General features: G+C 47.3%; 1 long non-coding RNA gene across 1 annotated transcript; it reads right to left on the reverse strand.

The window, feature by feature from the left end:
- Nucleotides 1-13089: 13089 nt before the first annotated feature.
- On the reverse strand, nucleotides 13090-15219 carry LOC126934170 (uncharacterized). The gene is made up of 3 exons (XR_007718854.1): nucleotides 15121-15219; nucleotides 13828-13962; nucleotides 13090-13225 (listed from the first exon to the last, which is right to left on the reverse strand). It is a non-coding gene; the product is annotated as an uncharacterized LOC126934170 (long non-coding RNA).
- Between the last annotated feature and the right edge of the window lie 5712 nt (nucleotides 15220-20931).

Raw genomic sequence — 20931 nt, forward strand, 5'->3', positions numbered from 1 at the left:
AGAATAAGTGGCTTGCCAGAGGTCACACGGCTGGTATAGTGAGAGCCAGGACCCAAACAGAAATCTCTACTTTCCTTTGTTCTGTGTTGTTTCAGTTTTTTTTTCCATCTGCGTGGAAGTCACTCGCAGAGTGTTTTAATTAGCTGGTGGCTTGGCTCACGGTGTGGGTCTTTGTGGGTTAACTGGGGGCGTTAGCCTCTCTGGCATGCAGCTTCTAGAAGTGGGCAGGTGTTAGCGTGGCCTTCGAGAGGCCTGCCATGGGCAGGGGGTGCTGTGGCTCTGGGAAGAACTGTACTCCAGAGGTGGATTTCAGCTGTGAGTGCTGACTTGCCCCTTCCCAGTGCCCTGCAGCTGGGATCTGCTGGTGGAGCTGGGATCTGGGGGGGTGGCCATGTCTGCCTAAAGGCAGGTTTGGAAACTGCTTCATGAAAACTCCCAGCATGGCGTGCTGGCCCTGATGGTGGTGGCAGGCTCAGCCATTTGCATAGCATCAGATGGAAATGTCTGGATGAGCTGTCCGGAACCCTGGGGGCTGGCTGTCCCCTGGAGGCATGGTGCTGTGTGGGCAGAAGGTTCACAGAGTGTGCTCCTGCCTGGTTCCTTGCACTCCCCCGAGTCAGATGAGAGCACTTATATTTCCATAAGCACTGGAGGTAAACAACCTGGGACAGGGACTGGGGTTGTGGGGAGGAGCAAGCCACCAGGCTTTCTCTAGGGCTGAGTGAGGCAGTGTGCCTTTTTCCCAGGGTAGAGACGAGTTTCTGTCCTCGGTCCACGCACAACCTCCTTTATACCAATGGCTATTCTCTGGTCTTGCCTCCAGGCTTTTGTTCTGCAGGGAGCCCGCCTTTGGGCTGCCCTCTGCACTCCTTCCCTATCCAGGTCCTGTGCAGCGAAGGAGCATGGGCTCTGGAATGAGATGCACTTGAGTTCAAATCCTATCTTTGACATTAACAGACCAGGCTACCAGAGAACTTATCTCGACCTCAATTTCCTTATCAGTAAAATGGAATTCATACTTCCTATCATCTAGGGTTTTAGTAAGGATGAGAGATAATGCATTTATATTGCCCAGTGCCCAGTAGATGCACAATAAACAGTAGCTGTCATCTTTGTCATCCAAGGCCCAACCCCAGTGTTGCCTCCCTATGAGCTCGTCTGAGACTGGCTCTACCACCTCCCTTTCTCTGACCTGGATTCCCTGTCCCAGGACTGCAGGACCTCTACCCTGGTCACACCTTATTGTTCCTATTCCTAATTCCTCTCCCTTGTCCCTACCCCGGAACCTTGTTCCCTTCCATCATAGCACCCATTATGCTGTTTTGGACTCTTTAGTTTCTGTACAAGTGCTGGAGTTATTTTATTCATGCCAGTTGGGGAAACTCTGTGGGTCAGGAGGGGCCCAGTCAGTGGCTCCCTGCTCTGCTGTAAAAACTGTGTTCTCTATGGAACTGAGCTTCTGACCAGCAGCCAGGTCATTTAGGATCGCGGAACCCAGGTGGTCAGAGCAGGGTCACTTCAGAATCTGGCTGATCCTTTTCCTCGGGACCTTCAGAGGAAGAGAGGGGACTGAGTGAGGTCCCCACACCCATTTCAAACAGGACACTTGGTGTGACTGAAGAAAGGGACCCCCTAAACCAGAGCTTAGAGCATGTAACAACTCATGGTGGGTTAGCATAGAGCCAGGGCTAGAACCTAGCTCAAATAGTATCACCCCTTAATTTCCCCAGTCCTTTCATTCTCATGAGATTCCCTTTCCAGTAAATGTGAGTTGAATGCACAGATGTACAGATGAACAGTTGCATGGATGGAGCTTCCAGGGAGACATAGATTGGGGAGTCAAGTAGGCCTGGGTGCATAGAGACAGAGTGATTCCACCTGGTCATACATGGAAACCCCATATTCTATCCTCACACTGTTTCAACTCAGTTCCGTGAGCAATCCAGTGGGATGGGGTGAAGCAGGGGTTTGCAGCCAGAGAAGTAAGGTGGTTGGATCCACGTTTCAGAAGCATCCCTTTGGCCAGGCTGGAACAGGTGGGTTGGAGCAGCAAGGACGAAGGGACTCTTGAAGGAACATGGAGGAGGGAGGATGCAGCCTGGGTTGTTCCATGCACTTCTGGATGCTGCTGGCCGACCCCCCAAGGGTGGGAGCCTTAGTTAGGCCTGCCTGTGCTGCCTCCAGGTGAGATGTTATCAGGGTTGCAGTGAAGGCTGGGTCTTGTTTCCAGAGGCAGGACCACAGTCAAGGCCAATACTCCGTTACCAACTGGGAGCTTGGCATTGCTGCTCCCATACCACAGTGGAGCCTTCAGCCTTTCCCACTGCCTCTGCTCCTTCCCAGGACTAGAGCTTGGTCTGCAGGACTGCTCCATTCCATGATCAAATGAAATGTCTCACTGATGGTTCTGAAACAGAGCTTAGGCATGGGAGCATGAGACCAAAGGCCTCTATTCTACCCCGATGGGCTGGAAGATCTTGAGTCCAGTTTCCTCACCTGCAAAACTGTTGGAGATCTGGACTCAATCAGATAGACATGCATCAAAGCTGGCTATGTGTGAGTCACAGTGGGGGCTATGAAGGTGTAAAGGGTGGTAGCTCTCAAAGAAGTTTTAGTCTGATGGAGCAGATTTAAAGAGAACATAGATTTCTATGGTACAAGGCAGAATTGCATCGCAGAGATGTAGAAATGTAGCATTATGGGTTCTCAGATAGGAGAGATCACACTCTGCTGAGCTAACCAAGGAAGGCTTCCCAGAGCAGATAGCATCAGGAGGTGAACTGATTACAGCAGACAAGGGGGCCTGGAATTCAGGCAGAGTGTCTACCATGAACTGAAGTAGGAATTGAGTGATGTGTGTGTGGCAGGGAGATAAGAACAGGGTATGTAGGTACTTTCAGCTACCTGATACCAAGCTGCCATTTGTAAATTAGCTACAGTTTATTGGAAGCTTACTAGGGACAGGTAATGACTCTACAAGGCATTCATAGCATTGCCTCTGTTTTACAGACAAGGAAACTGAGATTGAATGAGTTTAACTTGTTCAACATCCCATTACTGCTAATCTGCAAAACTTGGATTCTAACCCAAGTCAATTTGATCGAAAGTCTGTCTCCTTAACCGCTCTGCCCAAAGTTCCTTATAACTTTAAATTTTTGCTGCTTTTCTTCTTTCTGCATCCAAGGTCCTTTGTGACTTGGTCCTTTCCAGCTTTCCAAGATGCCTTCATTTGCTTTGTTACACACACATTCTGTTCCTGTGCAACATCTGTGATCTCCCTTCAGATTTTTGCACATCCCTGGGGCAAAACACATGGACCTGAGGAACAGCAGAAGTCAAAGGGACACATTTGCCCATATTGTGCATTGGCTGGACATCCAGCTCCTATGAGATGACTGGGACCTGCACTTCTCTATGGGCATCCCACACCCTTACCTCCCATCTAGGCTGGACAGGCATTCAGAGCCTGTCATGGATGGGTTGGATGGATGGGTTAAAGATGCTATTTCTGACAGTGGTGTTCTGGCGATTTCTATAGTTCTATAGTTCTGACCTGGAGCTGGGAGCACAGTAAGAACTCGGTTGTTGAGTGTTGAGTGAATGAATGAGGGGTAACTCAACTGCCCACCATTGCTCTTTCAGCAGGGTTACTGTACTGGAAACAGGTAAGTCTTCCCTCTGCTGGCTTTCTTTACAGCAAGTTCCATGTGTTTAGTTGGTGTCATATTTCCTAGGACAGCTGGGGACCCCCTGAAATGATATTCTCCTTCAGTAATACGGTTTAATTAATTAATGAATCAACCACCCAATTCTTCCAATAGATAAGTATCAACACCTACCATGTGCCCATCACTCTTTTATCCACTCCATGATGGATACATCCTTGCCCTCATAGGGCTTACATTCCAGTAAAGTTAAGACCCATTTATTATAGATACTCCTTGGATCCATAAATGTCTGTTGACTGATTTATCCTTATGTAATATGTTAAGCTAGAAAATATTTAAAGTTCTATTGCACTCATAACCTTTGAACCACCTGATTATCGGTCCATTTTAGAGAGAACATTTACCCAAGTACTAAATCATCAAAACTCTGCAGGGACACAGTTTTCTTGTTCAGAAATCCTGGACCCTCCCCTAACATCTGTGATTCATACCGCTTGTTTCATGTACAGCAGAGATTCCTGCTGAAGATTGCAGGATGGTTAAACTTGGCACCAATTGATGTACATGTTAGGGCTTAAACCTCAATACCGCAAGGCCATAGCAGGGAAAATCCATTAGCATATTCATGATTTCTGTGCCTTCTATTTATAGATCTATTGTCAAAGCTAATGATTTTTCAGCTTTCACAGAACTCCCTCACTTATCAAGGATTTCTGCTGTAAAATAAGAATGTGTGAAATCCAAACATATTCTCATTATACTTAGACACTCATATCTTCAGAAACGTAGGTATTTCTGAAGTCTGAAAAAGATTGCTGGGAAACAGAAACCCACATTCACGACTTGCTCATCGTTCTTCTCTACATTTCACAATTGTTTGGTCTTTAACCAAGCAGTACAGAGGTGTGACTATGAAATCAGAAATCTGCTTTTCATGTGTGGTTTGGATAAACTTCCTTCTGCTGTAAAGTCATTATATTTTTAATTTAATTATCCCCCTAGGCAGCTAAGAGGTGGCGAAGGCATCCGGGTTTCACATGGTCTAGTTGGCTTTGTTCTCTGGCAAGCGTGAAGTTGAGGCTGAGGGGCTGCTTTGGACCCTGGCAGCAGTCAAGGGTCTGAATATCAAGGTGCTTTCTGCTTCTTGATGTGAGCTGTGAAATATTTCATGGGGCTTTATATGTAACATTGGGGGCCCTTTTTTAAAAGAACAAAAACATCCTGTCTTCACCGCCTCATTTTACTAGTTTGGGTCTGCCTGTGTTGGATTGCACATGCCCACCCAGGTGCTGGGTGACTTGCTCAAAGTGAGGTCTCAGCTCCCACCCTAGCTGTTGGCTAGAAGCATATCTGGATTTCTTGTTCTTTCTCTGAGTGGGGCTCCAACATTTGCAGCTGACGTGTTTGGAGTAAAAATGTTTACAGGCCCAGAGGAACATTAGCAACATTGCAAATGCTTTTTATTAAGACAAAAAAATGAAGCTGAATTATAATTGTGTGAATAGAAGAGAGTGTGAAAGTCTTTTATCCCTAGGGTCTTGAGGACTCAGATCTTTCTGTTTTGCTTTCTATATATATGACTGGAAGCAGGAGCTTAGTTCCTATTTAGGGAAATTGCTGATGCTAATACAATTTGATGTTTATGAGCTTCAGAACCATAAAATAGATACAAAAGAAATTCTTTGGGTGTTTTGCAGAGAATATGGTCCAGAGATGATGAAAAAGACTTCTTGGAGGAAGTTTTTGGTGGGTTTGGAGGATGAATAAGAGCTCAGCCGTCAGCAAAGGGAGATGGCTTTGATGGTGGAAGAGAATTCCTGGTAAAAGGACTAGGAAGGAAGTCTGATGGGGCTGTAGTACAGGGTATATGCTGGGGGCAAGTGGGTCTCCAGCATATGAAAAAGTGGGTTGAGCTGAGACTGTAGAGAGTTTTACTAACGAGTATATATGAAATTTGTAATGGCAATGGAGAGCCTTTGGGCTTTTGTTTGAGAGCCTAGGGTTTTTTTTTTTCTGTGTGTGTGTGTGTGTGTGTGTGTGTGTGTGTGTGATGGAGTCTCACTCTGTCATCCATTCAGGCTGCAGTATAATGGCACAGTGTTGACTCACTGCAACCCCCGCCTCCTGGGTTCAAACAATTCTGCCTCTGCCTCCTGAGTACCTAGGATTACAGGCACCCACCATCATGCCTGGCTGATTTTTATATTTGTAGTAGAGACGGGGTTTCACCATGTTGGCCAGGCTGGTCTCGAATTCCTGACCTCATGATCCGCCCCCCTCTGCCTCCCAAAGTGCTGGGATTACAGGCGTTAGCCACCATGCCTGGCTGCCTAGGTTTTAAAATAACAATTTGTTTGATATCCCTTAGATGCTGTTGCCATCTAAGGTGACTTTGCTATCTGTTGGGACCTAGAGTACAAATTACACAGGGGGCCTGCCAGACTCAACATCAAGGAATCCTTGCTTGGACACCGAGGTTGGGCTCATATGGTCAGCTGGGTCTACCTGCATTAGAGTTTCTACCATGGCAATACCTGACTGTCATCTTTAGTGAGTGACTCTGGGCAATCTCTCAAGAGGATAAGCCAGCCAAACCCAACTGGTGATGTGGGTGGAATGTATTCAGAGTTATTGACAATGACATTGGCATCTTTGTCATTTCTAATGCTGTGTAGTGACAGCATATAACTCAGTGGTGGCCGCGGACGCCGCCTAGCATAGGGTGTCTGGAGCAGAGCCTTAGCCCTTGTCCTGCATGTTCTTCTCCAGGCTTGCCACATGCTGGAGTGTAACTGTCCACACAGCTGGCCGGAGCCATTCTCAGGCTTTATTACTTTTCTCTGGGTCTTTTCTAAATTCCTGCTCTTCCATCATATTTGGGTGAGTATAGGAAATAGCAGAAAAGCTGATAGGACAGACAGATGTGCTGGATATCTGGAGACTGGCAGGAGAACCCCTTAGCTTCAGTTTCCTGAAGGACTTCCAGAACCTGTGTAATGTCCCTGAGAGGCCACCTTCGCTGCCGACCCTGCTCCTAGTTCCAACACCTTGGTGGGCTGCTTGATGTGGAGCTAAGTCAGTGGCTGCCAGCCCCTTCATTCCCAGGCCTATAAAATCTCTGCAGCCAAGTCATTTGCATTCCCACATCAAGAACAGTCACATTACTGAGCAATAACCCCAAAGTGTAAGGTTTATCTTATGGAGTCCAGGCTCATGTCTGAGCGCCTTAACCTGGGCTTGGGCAATGTGAGGAGTAGGTGGAGCCAGGGTCTGGGTATGATGTTCAAAGTGGTGCTAATTCCAACCTGGGTTTTGTTTAGTTTGGTTAGACTCTGAGATGCATTTTGATTAAATTGGAAACTGTTTGTAGCACTGTTTGTATAGGAAAAGGGCCTGTGTGGGATTTTTTAATGCCCTAACTTACTCATAAACAGCTGTGTGGGGAAAAGTAGTTGTTTTATTCATGAAATAATCAACCCTGGTATAGTAGAAAGATCACTAGAGTGGGAATGCAAACTGCTGGGCTCTTGTTCCACAGCCACTCACTTGCTAAGTGACCTTGTACAAGCTGGTTTTAGATTTCCCGTCTGTAGAGCTAGGTAGTTGGACTGGATGAGATCTGAGGTCATCTCCAATTTTAAGCAACAACACTTGAAATTTCCTCCCAAGATAAACTCAGAAGCAGCAGGAAGGTATTTTTAATGTCCCCTTCCCTACTGGAGTCAGGTTTGGATGTGGTGACCAAACAACCCTGGCGTCAAATACTCTGTCACTCACCAGATCACATATTAGAAAGTGTGTTCCCACTGCCAGTTCCAGAAAACAAACACCAATAATCACACATGCGTAGAGCAATCCAGCCATTTCTTTTGGAGATGGAAGTGAAACTCTCCCAACTCTCTCTTTTGTAAATGAAGGATAGCAGAGAGATAACTCTTTTTAAGAAGCATAATAATTAAATATTAAACTGTATTCTGTAATAACCACTTAAGGGACCAAGACAGGGAACAAAAAGCAAAAGAGGGGAATAAAGAGGAGAGAGGCACAGCGAGAGAGTAGAAGGAACTGGATACACCTAGTTCAATTCAACCGACATTTACTGAGGCTAGAGAAGATTCATGTTCCCAGAGCAACATAATAGTTGTTGATATGGTTTGGTTCTGTGTCCCCACCTAAATCTTATCTCGAATTGTAATTTCCATGTGTCAAAGAAGGGACGCGTAATCCCCATGTGTCAAGGGAGGAAGGTGACTGGATCATGGGGATGGGTCCTCCATGCTGTTCTTGTGCTAGTGAGTGAATTCTCATGAGATCTGATGGTTTTATAAGTGTTTGGAAGTTCCTCCTTTGTTCTCTCTCTCCTACCACATTGTGAAGAAGGTGACTGCTTCCCCTTTTGCCATGATCATAAGTTTCCTGAGGCCTCCCCAGCCATGCGGAACTGTGTGTCAATTAAACCTCTTTCCTTTATAAATTACCTAGTCTCAGGGAAGTTCTTTATAGCAGTGTGAAAATGGACTAATACAAATGTAAATATACGTATTTTTTTCTTGCAACTACAGTTGTCCCTTGGTATACTCAAGGACTGATTCCAGGACCCTGGAGTATACCCAAATCCACATATACTCAAGTCCCTCCGTTGGTCTTATGGAACCTCCATATACAAAAACGTTGGCCCTTTGTATATGCAGGTTTCACATCCTGTGAATACTCTTATTTTCAGTCTGTGTTTGGTTGAAGAAAAATCCACATATAAGTGGAACCACACGGTTCAAACCCATGTTGTTAGAGGGTCAACGGTATGGGCTTTCTTTCAGGACATCAGTCCAAGGACTGCAGTTTTCTCTTGGACCAGGGCTACTTTGTTGTTATGTAATTCCTGGTGGAGTGGGACCACTTTAGGTTCTGTGTGAGGTTGATCAGATTTCTAGCCTGGTCATGGGGGAACTTTGACAAATGCTTGTCACCCCAGGACAAGTAGTCACGGCCAAGGGAGTTGGATGAACACAGAATCCATTGTTGCTGCTTTCCCCCAAGAAGGTTTGGAAAGGGAGATATTTGAAAAATCCTGCCCTGTTCCATGGTGGAGAAACTGGCAGATACTACCTTGGCTAGGGGACCAAGTTCAAATCATGAGAGGTAAGTCATGTTGACAGCATGTAGCCTCACTGGCTATGGAGAGGAAGGCACTTCACTTCCATGGTATTTTTCCTCCAAAACCTATAGCCTCAGTCTAATCATGAGATAAACATCAGACAAGCCCAAATTGAGGGGTACTCTACAAAATACCTGACCGGGGTGTCCCAAAACTGTCAAGGACATAAACAGCAAGGAAAGTCTGAGAAACTGTTACAGACCAGAGGAACCTAAGAAGACACAAGGTTTTTTTTTGCAAAGTGAACCCTGAGTTGCATCCTGGAACAGAAAAGGGACATTGGAAAAACTGGTGAAATTTGAAGGAAAAAAAGCTTATTGTAGCCAATCAATGCTAGTTTTTAGTTTTGATGAATATATTGTGGAAATGTAAGAATATTAACAACAGGGAACATTGGCAAATTCCATGTACTACCTTTGCACTTTTTCTGTAAGTTTAAAATTATTTCAAAATAAAAACATTTATTAAAAACGCAAAGCACCTGCTTTGTGGTGAGTTTGTGTGTCCCCGTGGTGCAGCATTCAGCCCTTTGCATGCCTCTCACTTTTCCACTCCTTACAGAATGAAGAGGACTCTCCTTTCCCTGGAAGTCCCCTTAGCAGGACTCCATTATCGAGGGTACCAAGTCAGTTTGCTCTTGGAAACACATGGCTTCTTTTCTTAGAAAACAGATGTAAAGACGGTGCAGTGGCTCACGCCTGTAATCCCAGGACTTTGGGAGGCTGAGGTGGGCAGATCATGAGGTCAGAAGATCTCCTGATCACGAGGTCAGGAGATTGAGACCATCCCAGCTAACACGCTGAGACCCCATCTCTACTAAAAATATAAAAAATTAGCTGGGCTTGGTGGCGGGTTCCTGTAATCCCAGTTACTTGGGAGGCTGAGGCAGGAGAATCACTTGAACCCAGGAGGCAGAGGTTGCAGTGAGCCAAGATCACGCTACTGCACACTAGCCAGGGAGACAGAACGAGACTCCATCTCGGAAACAAACAAACAAAAAAAGTGTAAAATGTCTCATTATGAAACTCTCATATACAAACCTCATGATTAAATGGTTTACCAAAGGAACTGGGTTTGGATGGACTGAGTGTCAGTGAATCGGCAACAGAAACCTGGATTTGTCCTGGGAATTAATTCTTGGTTGTGGCATTCCAGTAGAACCAAGTGCCTTTCTCTGAGAGGAGAAAAGCAAAGATCGGAGGGGCGGAGGGACAGACTTCCTAAGACAATTGACCATTCCTTACAGAGCACATATTGTGTGCCCAGCCTTCTGGTGCGCCTCTGAGGAAGGGCTTAATCTCATAGCGGGTGGAGGCAAAGGACAAGGCATTGTAGCCCTCGAAGAGGCTACAGAGGGCCTGAGTCTGTGGTGGGGAGACTCAGCAGCCCAGGGCAGTGCCTCTGCTGGCTGTCTGCTTGTGTTTCCACAGCAGCTGGGAGCACAAACTAAGAAACCCCTCAGGGTTGCTCCTGTCTGAACATCAGAGAGCTCTTCTGCAGCTAAGGTGACCAACTGTTCACTTTCGCTTGGGACCGAGGATTTCCCTGCAATGGGTGACTTTTGGTGCTGAAACTGGGGACTCCCAGGCAAATTGGAATGGTTTGTCACCCTACCTGCTGCTGATTGGGCTTAGGAGGAGCTACAATGAATGGGTCTGTGGTAGCATTGGTTTTTATTGTGACACCCTCTGCAGCTTGTTAATCAATGGAAAAGAAGCTGGAAATCATCATGGTATGGGACTCTGGTTCTTGGCCAAAAGGGAATCCCCATGGCCAATGCCTATAAAGAAACAGATGCTCAGATCCGGCCCTCCTCCACACGGCAGTGACATTGAAGCAAGAAGAGGTTGATTCCATGGAGCTAAGTGGCCCCTGCTATCAAGGGAGGGTCCCATTTTTTTCCCATCAAGACAGTGCTGGGCTCCAGTCACCAGAGGCGGGAACACATTTGTGTTGCCCATTAAAGTGACTTCATGGATCTCGACCCATAAATGACCAAACATCCCTGAATCAACTGCCTGTCAAAGGCTGTAACAGGCATTGGACCAGAGTTGAGGGATGGGGGAAGCTCTGTGTGACACCTGGAGGGGGGACAGATGTGGTCTCAAATAGCTCCAACATGGAGGAGAGTGTGGTCTGTACCCTTGGGAAAGTGTGGTGCTGCAGGAGGGGCTGCTCCCTCTGCACGGCTCACCATCTTCTCCCTAACTTGATATTTTCTTTAGCTCCTGAGGGTTTTCGTTGAACCACTATGCGCTTAGGCACCCAAACCAAATGCTGGGTATTCTCTATTTTCTTTGTGCCACTCCCCATTTTCAGAGTGCGGCTCTGGCTGATCAATTCTCCCACCATAAGACCTCTCTCCCATCTGTTTCTGCTGTCAGCATCCTAGCTCAGAGCCCAGCAGGATGACCTCAAAGCTCTCTCTGACCCCTGCTTCCACCCTCCCTTTCTATCCTCTACCAGATCCATCTTGTCAAGGACCATCTTTGGCATGTCCCCCTGCATCAATGTCATCTCCTGACATAGGCCAACTTCTGGCCCTCCGTGGCCCCCAGTGTGCCTTCCTCACCCACTCTCCTTGCTCACCATCAGCACTAGGGGTTCTGGGACTGAGCCCTCCATTTCTTGCTGATGCTGCTTGTTTTCCTGCTTCCCACCCTTGCTCATGCTGTTGCCTCCTTCAGAATGATCCGTGCTGTGGAAATCTTCATGATGGTCTTCCTGATTTCCTGGAAAAAGTGCTTTCTCCCTGCTCTGGGCCTTTCCCCCAGCATGGGTGGGCCTGACTTTCAGGCTCTTTCTGTGCCCAGTTATTTGTGTACCGACCCACCCACTGAGCAGGCCTCCTTGGGGGAAGGACAGCCCAACTCTAGGCACCATTATAGACACTGGACACTGTACTTAGGGTCAGTGGGTCACTGAGAGAATCAGATGTGATCAGTCCCCAGTGGTATTTCTTGGAGTCCTTAGGCTTTCTGGGTACAGCCATGTCCAACATGGGCTTTTGAAAATGGCCAGTGACATCTGCGTGGCTTGTGATGTGTCTTGTACCCTGTGTAGGATTAGGCGTTTTCATTTTGAGGCCTGTCAAGGGGAGACCTTGGAGGGCTGGGGCACTGGTCAGCGAGACCTGCAAGAAGGCTCAGGCTCCTATCCTCACCCCCAGCTAACCCTCAGATCCTGTATTTGGGTTAGGAAGGCACAGGTCTGGTTACCGTCTGGATGGGGTTGGGCTGTGTGTTGGTAGTGACTCAGGAGATACCGGACAAGTGACTGTCTGCTTTGGGGTACCTGTATCCCTAAGCGAAGCCACAAGCATCTTGGCAGAATAATTTTATGATCTGGGAGTATCCTTAATTTTCTTTTAAATTTATTTTTAGAGATAGGGTCTTACTCTGTCACCTAGGCTGGAGTGTAGTGGCAGGATCATAGCTCACTGTGACCTCAAACTCCTGGGCTCAAGTGATCCTCCTGCCTTAGTCTCCAGAGTAGCTAGGACTACAGGTGTGCACCCCCATATCAGCTAATTGTTTTATTCTTATTTTTGTAGGGGGGGTCTTGCTATGTTGCCCAGGCTGGTCTCAAATTCCTGGGCTCAAGTGATCCACCTGCCTTGGCCTCCCAAAGTGCTGGGATTACAGGCATGAGCCACCATGCCTAGCACCGGGAGTATCATTAAGAAGCAGCAGACCTTTCATTCAGCCAGAAACAAATGAGAAAATCCTAACCATGACAGAAATAAACTCTTACTTCCAAAAGGAGCATTTTTTTCCATCTAAAACTTATGGAATAATTTTAACCCCATTTACCAGATGAGGAGACTGGGACAGGGAGGCACAAAGGGCCTGGCTCAGGGATGTATAGGTGAGTGAGAGCTCTTGCTTTGTCCCTCCTAGAACATCATGAGAGATAATCCTGGGTTTAGGCGGTACCCTGATGAGTGACCTTGCGATTGGAAGGCAGATTCTCTTGCAGGAATGGTGGCCTCTTTGCGCTCAGAGGAGATGTGTGTGTGTGAAGGAGAAAGAGGAGGAGAAGGGGTGCCTGTGGGGCTGATTTGAGGTTCGAACAGCATCACGCAGCTGGAAGCCAAGGCAACGCATTTCATCCACAGATATCATCTGCATCTTCCCTGCTATCTGATGACTCAGGAGCATCCATGCGCATTTACCAAGTACCTGCCCAGTGTCAGGTGTATCAGGGAGTGAATTTGGCTGCATGAAAACAAAAAAGTGGAATAGTTGGTTTAAACAAATAGGGCTTATATTTCTCAGTTAAGCAAGAGGCCCAGGGGTGGAGGGTGGGGCTGCTGCAGTTGTCATGCAGTGTTCCTGGGTAGTTTCCCTCCTCCTCAGGGTTTCTTCATGGGCGGAAAGTGGCAGCTGCCTGTCTATGTCACCTGCAGGAAGATGCCAAAGGAAATTCGTGGAGGAAGAGGTACTCCTGCGTTGGGGAAGGGAACTTTGTTTACAAAGTGCACATTGACTCCCAGTGTGATCCCATGGTGCCTATAGCAGTCAGGGAGGCTGGGAAGGTGGTTCTTAGCAGGAGCCCACCACGCAGAGCCGTGCTGAGTTGCTGATTCTGCCTCCGCAGTCGCCCTGCACACTTCCTAAGGGGCTCCTGCTCTGGGAAGCTGGGTTTGCCCGGTTGTGACCCACTCTCCTTCCTGGCTTCCAGATCCACATGGTCCCTGAATCTCTCTCCACACATGGCCCTGACACAACTCACCTCTGCCTTTCGTTCCTGAGACTAATTGCCCATTTTCCCTATCTCTCCTGCTTGTGATTTAGCCCCTTAACCAGATCCCAAGGTTGAGACTTGAATGCTCCCTTAACCATCCAGGCTCTGCCATGCTATTGACTTGGGCTTCTTCACTCACCCGTACACTTGATCCTGAGAGCTGGGTGTGAGTAGGCGTCGGGGCAAAGGAAAAACAAAGATAAACCTGACTCAGGCCTTGCTCTGCAGGTCCCCAGTCAAGGCTGACTTTGCCCTCACCTATGCTTGAGTTCTAGAAGAATCTGGTCAGAGGCATGGGCTTCATCAGGATGGGATGACACAGCTTCTGCAGTTTGTGCAAAGGACTTAGAGGAGAATCCAGACATTCCTTTTCGCTGGAAGTAAACTAGTCACCTGGGGACAAAGAGCAGATCATAACAGGAGTCCAGGGAAAGCCAAATATGCCTCAAAGGGGGCTGGAATGACAGTTTCTTCTCCCTGGAGGTCTGAGACAAACTGAAGACCGAAGAGGAACATGACTCAGTCCTTGGGAGGCACTTACAGCTCAGAAAGTGCCAACTCATCCCAACTAGGCATGGAAAATGCTCCTGTAAAATGGCCATTTCTCTCCTCTCTACCTGCCGTACTCTTAGCCTTGCATCGAGGCCTGCTCAAATATGTCCTTCTGTGGGAAGCTTATTCTCACCCTGCAAGCAGAATCAAACTCTTCCTTTTCTGTGCTTTCTTGGCACTTTTGAAAATAGTATCTTGATTGTAATTTATCTTTTATCATAATTGGGCTTGCTGATATGCCCTCCCACTGGGCTTCTTGAGGTCAAGAGCTATGTCTTTTTCATCTCAGTGTCCCTGGGGCCTGACTTGAGCCTGATGCAGAGGAGGTGCTCAGTGAAAATGTGGCTTTTAACAAAATCTAATGTTACTGCCAGGGGTTGTCCGTTAGCTTTGCTTCATCTACAATCTCCAGGGTTGCATTCCAGCTGCTAGCTACCCTGACCCCCTCTCCACTTGCTCTGGACCTGCCATCGCCGCAGCCCAAAGCTCTGGGTTGCTAACAGCCTCTGTCCCCCACAGAGCCATTAGTAGGTGTCCTTTGGGGTAGAGGGCCCCGTGCCCAGCTCTGCAGGCCTAACGACACCATTCCTGAACAGCGATGTGGATGTGTTTACCCAGCCTCTGTAACCTGACATGCAGCAGTCCTAATTGTCCTCTGCGTGAACCTGGTGCAGTATTTTAGTGTGTCCTATAGAATAATATTGAGAGAATGAACAAATCAGTGGCAGAACCTTCAGAGATTTGCCTAATTGCAACTCAAATTGTTCCCATATTGGAAATTACATGGCTAAGATGCCTTTTGGGGAACTAAATATTAGGAGCCCAGGAAGGTCAGCCAACAATGAGTTGCCAGACTTTTTTTCTCCATGAACTCTTACCGAGACATTTTCCTGCAATGAGACATGTATAGGTTGACTCAAAACAGATTTCACAATCGCTTTATCCAATTTTGGATGGCTTAATTCGGCAGTTCACGTAACCCTCTTTAATCAGCCTCACCTTCAGGGGTTGCTGTTGTGGTCTCAAGCACTTTGACGGGTAGATGGCACTCAGGTCAGTACCCCTAAATGGGGAGGCTCTGGCCAGTCACTGCCTTGGCTCTGGGAGCCTGGACTGTATTTGGAACTCTTAGGGGCTCTGGGTCATTGTGAAGTCTCCAGTGAGGTAGGAAACCTGTGATTCTTGTTCCCAGGCATGCTTTATGCCCTGAGTGGGATGCCCAGGGATGATGAAAGTGAAAGCATTGTGTGTGTGTGTGTATGTGTGTGTGTGTATGTTAAGATTGTTCCAGTTTTGACACTGTTAGGAGGGGTATCGAGGTCTCTCAGGATTTTTGATTCTGATATTGAATAACAATAGGTTGGCTATCTGCCTAGTTCAGTGTCCTTAGGGAAAAAGTAATTTCCTATCTTTCCCTTTATGGCATTGGGGGAACCATATGCCTGGACTTAGATTGGGAGGTAAGTCTGATTGCTGGTATCTACCTTGTCACCTCTCAGGGGTTGAGGAAGTTGCAGCCTCTCCCAGGAAGATTTCTGTTTGGCACTTTACCTTTGCAAGCCTTTAGTTGTTGCTTGTTCCGTGGGTAATCACAGCCATCCTGGGAGAGGGCCCAGGGAAAAACGATTCCTCTTTTACATATGGTGCAAACTGAGGTCCGGGCAGCTCAAGTGATTTGTCCAAGGTCATTCAGGGAGTTCATGGCAGAGTCAGGTCAGAACCAGCATCCTACTCCCAGTGCACGGGTCTCTTTTGTTTTGTTTCTTTATTTCATTTGCTTGGATGAAATACTGTTGATAAGTTGGGGCCGTGCTGGTTCTGAAGAGTGAAGCAGCATTGCAGGGGTGAGTGGCGTCATCTGCATATCATCCTCAAACCATCCCCGAGTGTGGCCTGCCCGCTCTTGGGTATTTTCCTGGTTATCTGAATGTGGTTGTCAACTCACTCTCCACCTAAGCCCCTCAGGTTCTTGCTCTGTGGAGAGGTAGGGCAACCCCGGCTACAGACCAGGTGTGTTCAGGCCCCAGGTGGGGAAAGAGAAGGCCACGTTTGCCAGGTACTATTCCGGGTGCTTTCCATGGAGAGCCGCAGTCAGTGTGGTCAGATTTTGGGAAAAAGGGAAGCCATCGTTGCCTGGATGGTGGGAGGGATGTGTGTGTGTGTGTGTGTGTGTGTGTGTGTGTGTATGTGGTAGCATGTGTGTGGCATGTAATGTGTGTATGGTGCTTACAATGTGTGTAGTATGTATATGTATATGTGTGGTATGTGACTGTGGGGTGTATTTGTGTATAGTGTGTGTGTCGTGTATACGTTTTCGTGGTGTTTGTACTGTATGTATTGCATGTGCTTTGTGTGTTAGGTGTGTGGTGTGTATACTGCATGTATGTGATTTGTGTATAATGTGTATATGGTATGTATTTGTGTGCAGTGTGTACATGGTATACTTGGTATGTTTGTATGCAGTATGGTGTGTGTGTAGTGTGGATATGGTATGTGTGGGGTGTATTTATCTGTTGTGGTTGTGCAGTGTATGCGTGTATAGTGTGTGTGTTGTGTGTATGGTGTGTGTCGTATGTGTAGTGTGCATATGGTGTGTGTGTGTGGTATGTGTTTATAGTTTGCATATGAGGTGTGTGTGTGGTATGTGTTTGTAGTGTTTGTATGGGGTGTGTGTGTGTGGTGTGTAGTGTGGGGTGTGTGTGTGGTGTGTGTAGTGTAGGGGGTGTGTGTGGTATGTGTTTGTAGTGTGTGTATGAGGTGTGTGTGGTATGTATTTGTAGTGCGGGGTGTGTGTGGTGTGTGTTTGTAGTGTGCATATAGTGTGTGTGTGTGGTATGTATTTGTAGTGTGGGGTGTGTGTGTGGTGTGTGTAGTGTGGGGTGTGTGTGTGTGGTATGTGCTTGCAGTGTGCATATGGGGTGTGTGTGTGGTGTGTGTTTGTAGTGTGGGGTGTGTGTGTGGTATGTGTTTGCAGTGTGGGGTGTGTGTGTGTGGTCTGTGTTTGTAGTGTGGGGTATGTGTGTGTGGTCTGTGTTTGTAGTGTGGGGTGTGTGTGTGTGGTATGTGTTTGTAGTGTGCATATGGGGTGTGTGTGTGGTGTGTGTTTGTAGTGTGTGTATGGGGTGTGTGTGTGGTATGTGTTTGTAGTGTGCATATGGGGTGCGTGTGTGGTGTGTGTTTGTAGTGTGTGTATGGGGTGTGTGTGTGGTATGTGTTTGTAGTGTGGGCGGTGTGTGTCGTGTGTGTAGTGTGGGGTGTGTGTGTGGTATGTGTTTGTAGTGTGGGGGGTGTGTGTGATGTGTGTAGTGTGGGGTGTGTGTGTGGTATGTGTTTGTAGTGTGGGGTGTGTGTGTGGTATGTGTTCATAGTGTGGGGGGTGTGTGTGGTGTGTGTAGTGTGGGGTGTATGTGTGGTATGTGTTTGTAGTGTGGGGTGTGTGTGTGGTATGTGTTCGTAGTTTGTAGTGTGTGTATGGAGTGTGTGTGTGGGGTATGTGTTTGTAGTGTGTATATGGGGTGTGTGTGTGATATGTGTTTGTAGTGCCCCCATGACTCAAATTCTCCCACCAGGTCCCTCCCACAACACGTGGGAATTATGGGAGTACAATTCAAGATGAGATTTGGGTGGGGACACAGAGCCGAACCACATCATTCTGCCCCTGGCCCCACATACCATGTGTGTGTGGTATGTGTTTGTAGTGTGCATATGGTGTGTATGTGTGGTATGTGTTTGTAGTGTGGGTTGTGTGTGTGGTATGTGTTTACAGTGTGTGTATGGTGTGTGTCTGGTATGTGTTAGTCTGCAGTGTGTATATGGGGGGTGTGTGTGTGTGTGTGTGTGTGTGTGTGTGTTTTGAAGGATAGTGATTAGGGAAGGCTTCCTGCAGTGGGGGTGGATTTTGCGTGAGCATTCTCAGCAGGCAGGGTAGTAGATGGGGACAAGGGAAGGTGTGGGGGCAGCGGGGGCAGGAAAGGCAAATGGCTGGGGCTGCATCTGGCTGACACTGAGGGGCCTGTTAGGAGTCCATGCCAGGGAGGTGAGCTGCTGTTGTCCTGACCAAGCCCTCTGCAGGTGCCTGGCTGCCTGTTGTAGCAGTAGAGCCAGGTCTTTTGGCGAATACTTTTCCTCCAAACACTGCCTTCCAAAGACAGTGATCTGACCCCAAACATCTGCTGCAGCATGGAAATAAGAGAACAGAGGCAAATGGGATTGGCATGAGGCTTGGAGAATCAGAGAAATAGGAACTCGTGGGGGCAGAAAAAGAGGAGGTGATATTTATAGCAATTATAATGGAATGATACTAAAGTTATATATTTCATATATGAGATATACATTGGATATATGTGTATATATATGTATATGTTTGTGAATATTCTCACCGATGGGAATTGTGGGTTCAGAAAAAGTTTCAAATGACCCCCAAGAGAAGTCTGCCTGTGACAGTCCCACATGAGCCTCGTGCTTTCATGGCATTTGCCAAGCTTTGCAGTGCTGTGTGCTTCCTTGTATTAGTCTGTTTTCTCACTGCTGATAAAGACATACCCGAGCATGGGAAGAAAAAGAGTTTTAATTGGACTTACAGTTCCACACGGCTGGAGAGGCCTCAGAATCACGGCAGGAGGTGAAAGGCACTTCTTACATGGCAGCAGCAAGAGAAAATGAGGCAGATGATAAAACCATCAGATCTTGTGAGACTTATTCATTACCACAAGAACAGTATGGGGGAAACTGCCCCCATGACTCAAATTATCTCCCACCAGATCCCTCCCACAACACGTGGGAATTATGGAAATACAATTCAAGATGAGATTTGGGTGGGGACACAGAGCTGAACCATATTCTGCCCCTGGCCCCTCCAAATCTCATGTCCTCACATTTCAAAACCAATCATGCCTTCCCAACAGTCCCCCAAAGTCTTAACTCATTTCACCATTAACCCAAAAGTCCACAGTCCAAAGTTTCATCTGAGACAAGGCAAGTCCCTTCTGCTTATGAGCCTATAAAATCAAAAACAAGCTAGTTACTTCCTAGATACAATGAAGGTACAGGTACTGGGTGAATACAGCTGTTCCAGATGGGAGAAATTGGCCAAAACAAAGGGGCTACAGGGCCCACGCAAGCGCAAAATCCAGCAGGGCAGTCATATCTCAGAGCTCCAAAATGATCTCCTGTGACTCCATGTCTCACATCCAGGTCACGCTGATGCAAGACGTGGTTTCCCATGGTCTTGGGCAGCTTGGCCCCCCTGGTGCAACCTCCCTCCCAGCTTCTTTTATGAGCTGGTGTTGAGTGTCTGTGGCTTTTCTGGGCACGTGGTGCAAGCTGTAGGTGCATCTACCATTCCGGGTTTGGAGGATGGTGGTCCTCTTCTCAGAGTTCCACTAGGTGGTGCCCCAGTAAGGACTCTGTGTGGGGGCTCCAACCTCACATTTCCCCTCTGCACTGCCCTAGCAGAGGTACTCCATGAGAGCCCCGCCCCTGCAACAGACTTCTTCCTGACATCCAGGCATTTTCATACATCCTGTGAAATCTTGGCAGAGGTTCCCTCACCCCAATTCTTTACTTCGGTGCACTGGCAGGCTCGACATCACGTGGAAGCTGCCAAGGCTTGGGGCTTGCACCCTCTGAAGTCATGGCCCGAGCCCCATGTTGGCCCCTTTCAGTCATGGCTGGAGCAGCTGTGACACAGGGAACCAAGTCCCTAAGCTGCGTACAGCAAAGGGACCCTGGGCCTGGCCCAGGAAACCATTTTCTTCTAGGCCTCTTTGCCTGTGATGGGAGGGGCTTCCTTGAAGACCTCTGACATACCCCGGAGACAGTTTCCTTATTGTTTCAGGGATTAACATTGGGCTCTTCGTTACTTATGCAAATTTCTGCAGCAGGCTTGAATCTCTCCTCAGAAAATGGGGTTTTCTTTTCTGTTGCATTGTCAGGATACAAATTTTCCAAACTTTGATGCTCTGCTTCCCTTTTAAAATCGAACGCTTTTAACAGCACCCAAGTCATCTCTTGAATGCTTTACTGCTTAGAGATTTCTTCTGCCAGGTACCCTAAATTATCTCTCTCAAGTTCGAAGTTCCACAAATCTCTAGGGCAGGGGCAAAATGCCACCAGTCTCTTTGCTAAAAGAGCATAGGTGACTCTTGTCAACTATGTTAACACTTGTCACCAGTCTCTTTGCTAAAAGAGCATAGGTGACTCTTCCCAACAAGTTCCTCATCTCCATCTGAGACCACCTCAGTCTGGACCTTATTGTTCATATCACTATCAGCATTTTTGTCAGAGCCATTCAACAAGTCTCTAGGAAGTTCCAAACTTTCCCACATTTTCATGTCTTCTTCTGAGCCCTCCAAATTGTTCCAATCTCTGCCTGTTACCCAGTTCCAAAGTTGCTTCCACATTTTCAGGTATCTTTTCAGCAACACCCCACTCTACTGGTACCAATTTACTGTATTAGTCTGTTTATGTCTTCTGATAAAGACATACTAGAGACTGGGAAGAAAAAGAGGTTTAATTGGACTTACAGTTCCACATGGCTAGGGAGGCCGCAGAATCATGGAGGGGGTCAGGGGCAAAAGGCACTTCTTACATGGCAGCAGCAAGAGAAAAGGAGGAGGATGCAAAAGCAGAAACCCCTGATACATCCATCAGATCTCGTGAGACTTATTCACTACCATGAGAACAGTATGGGGAAACTGCCCCCATGATTCAAATTATCTCTCATTGGGTCCCTCCCACAACATGTGGGAATTATGGGAATACAATTCAATATGAGGCTTGGGTGGGGACACAGCCAAACCATGTTATTAC

Source organism: Macaca thibetana, chromosome 13, assembly GCF_024542745.1.
Source record: "Macaca thibetana thibetana isolate TM-01 chromosome 13, ASM2454274v1, whole genome shotgun sequence".
Classification (NCBI taxonomy): domain Eukaryota; kingdom Metazoa; phylum Chordata; class Mammalia; order Primates; family Cercopithecidae; genus Macaca; species Macaca thibetana.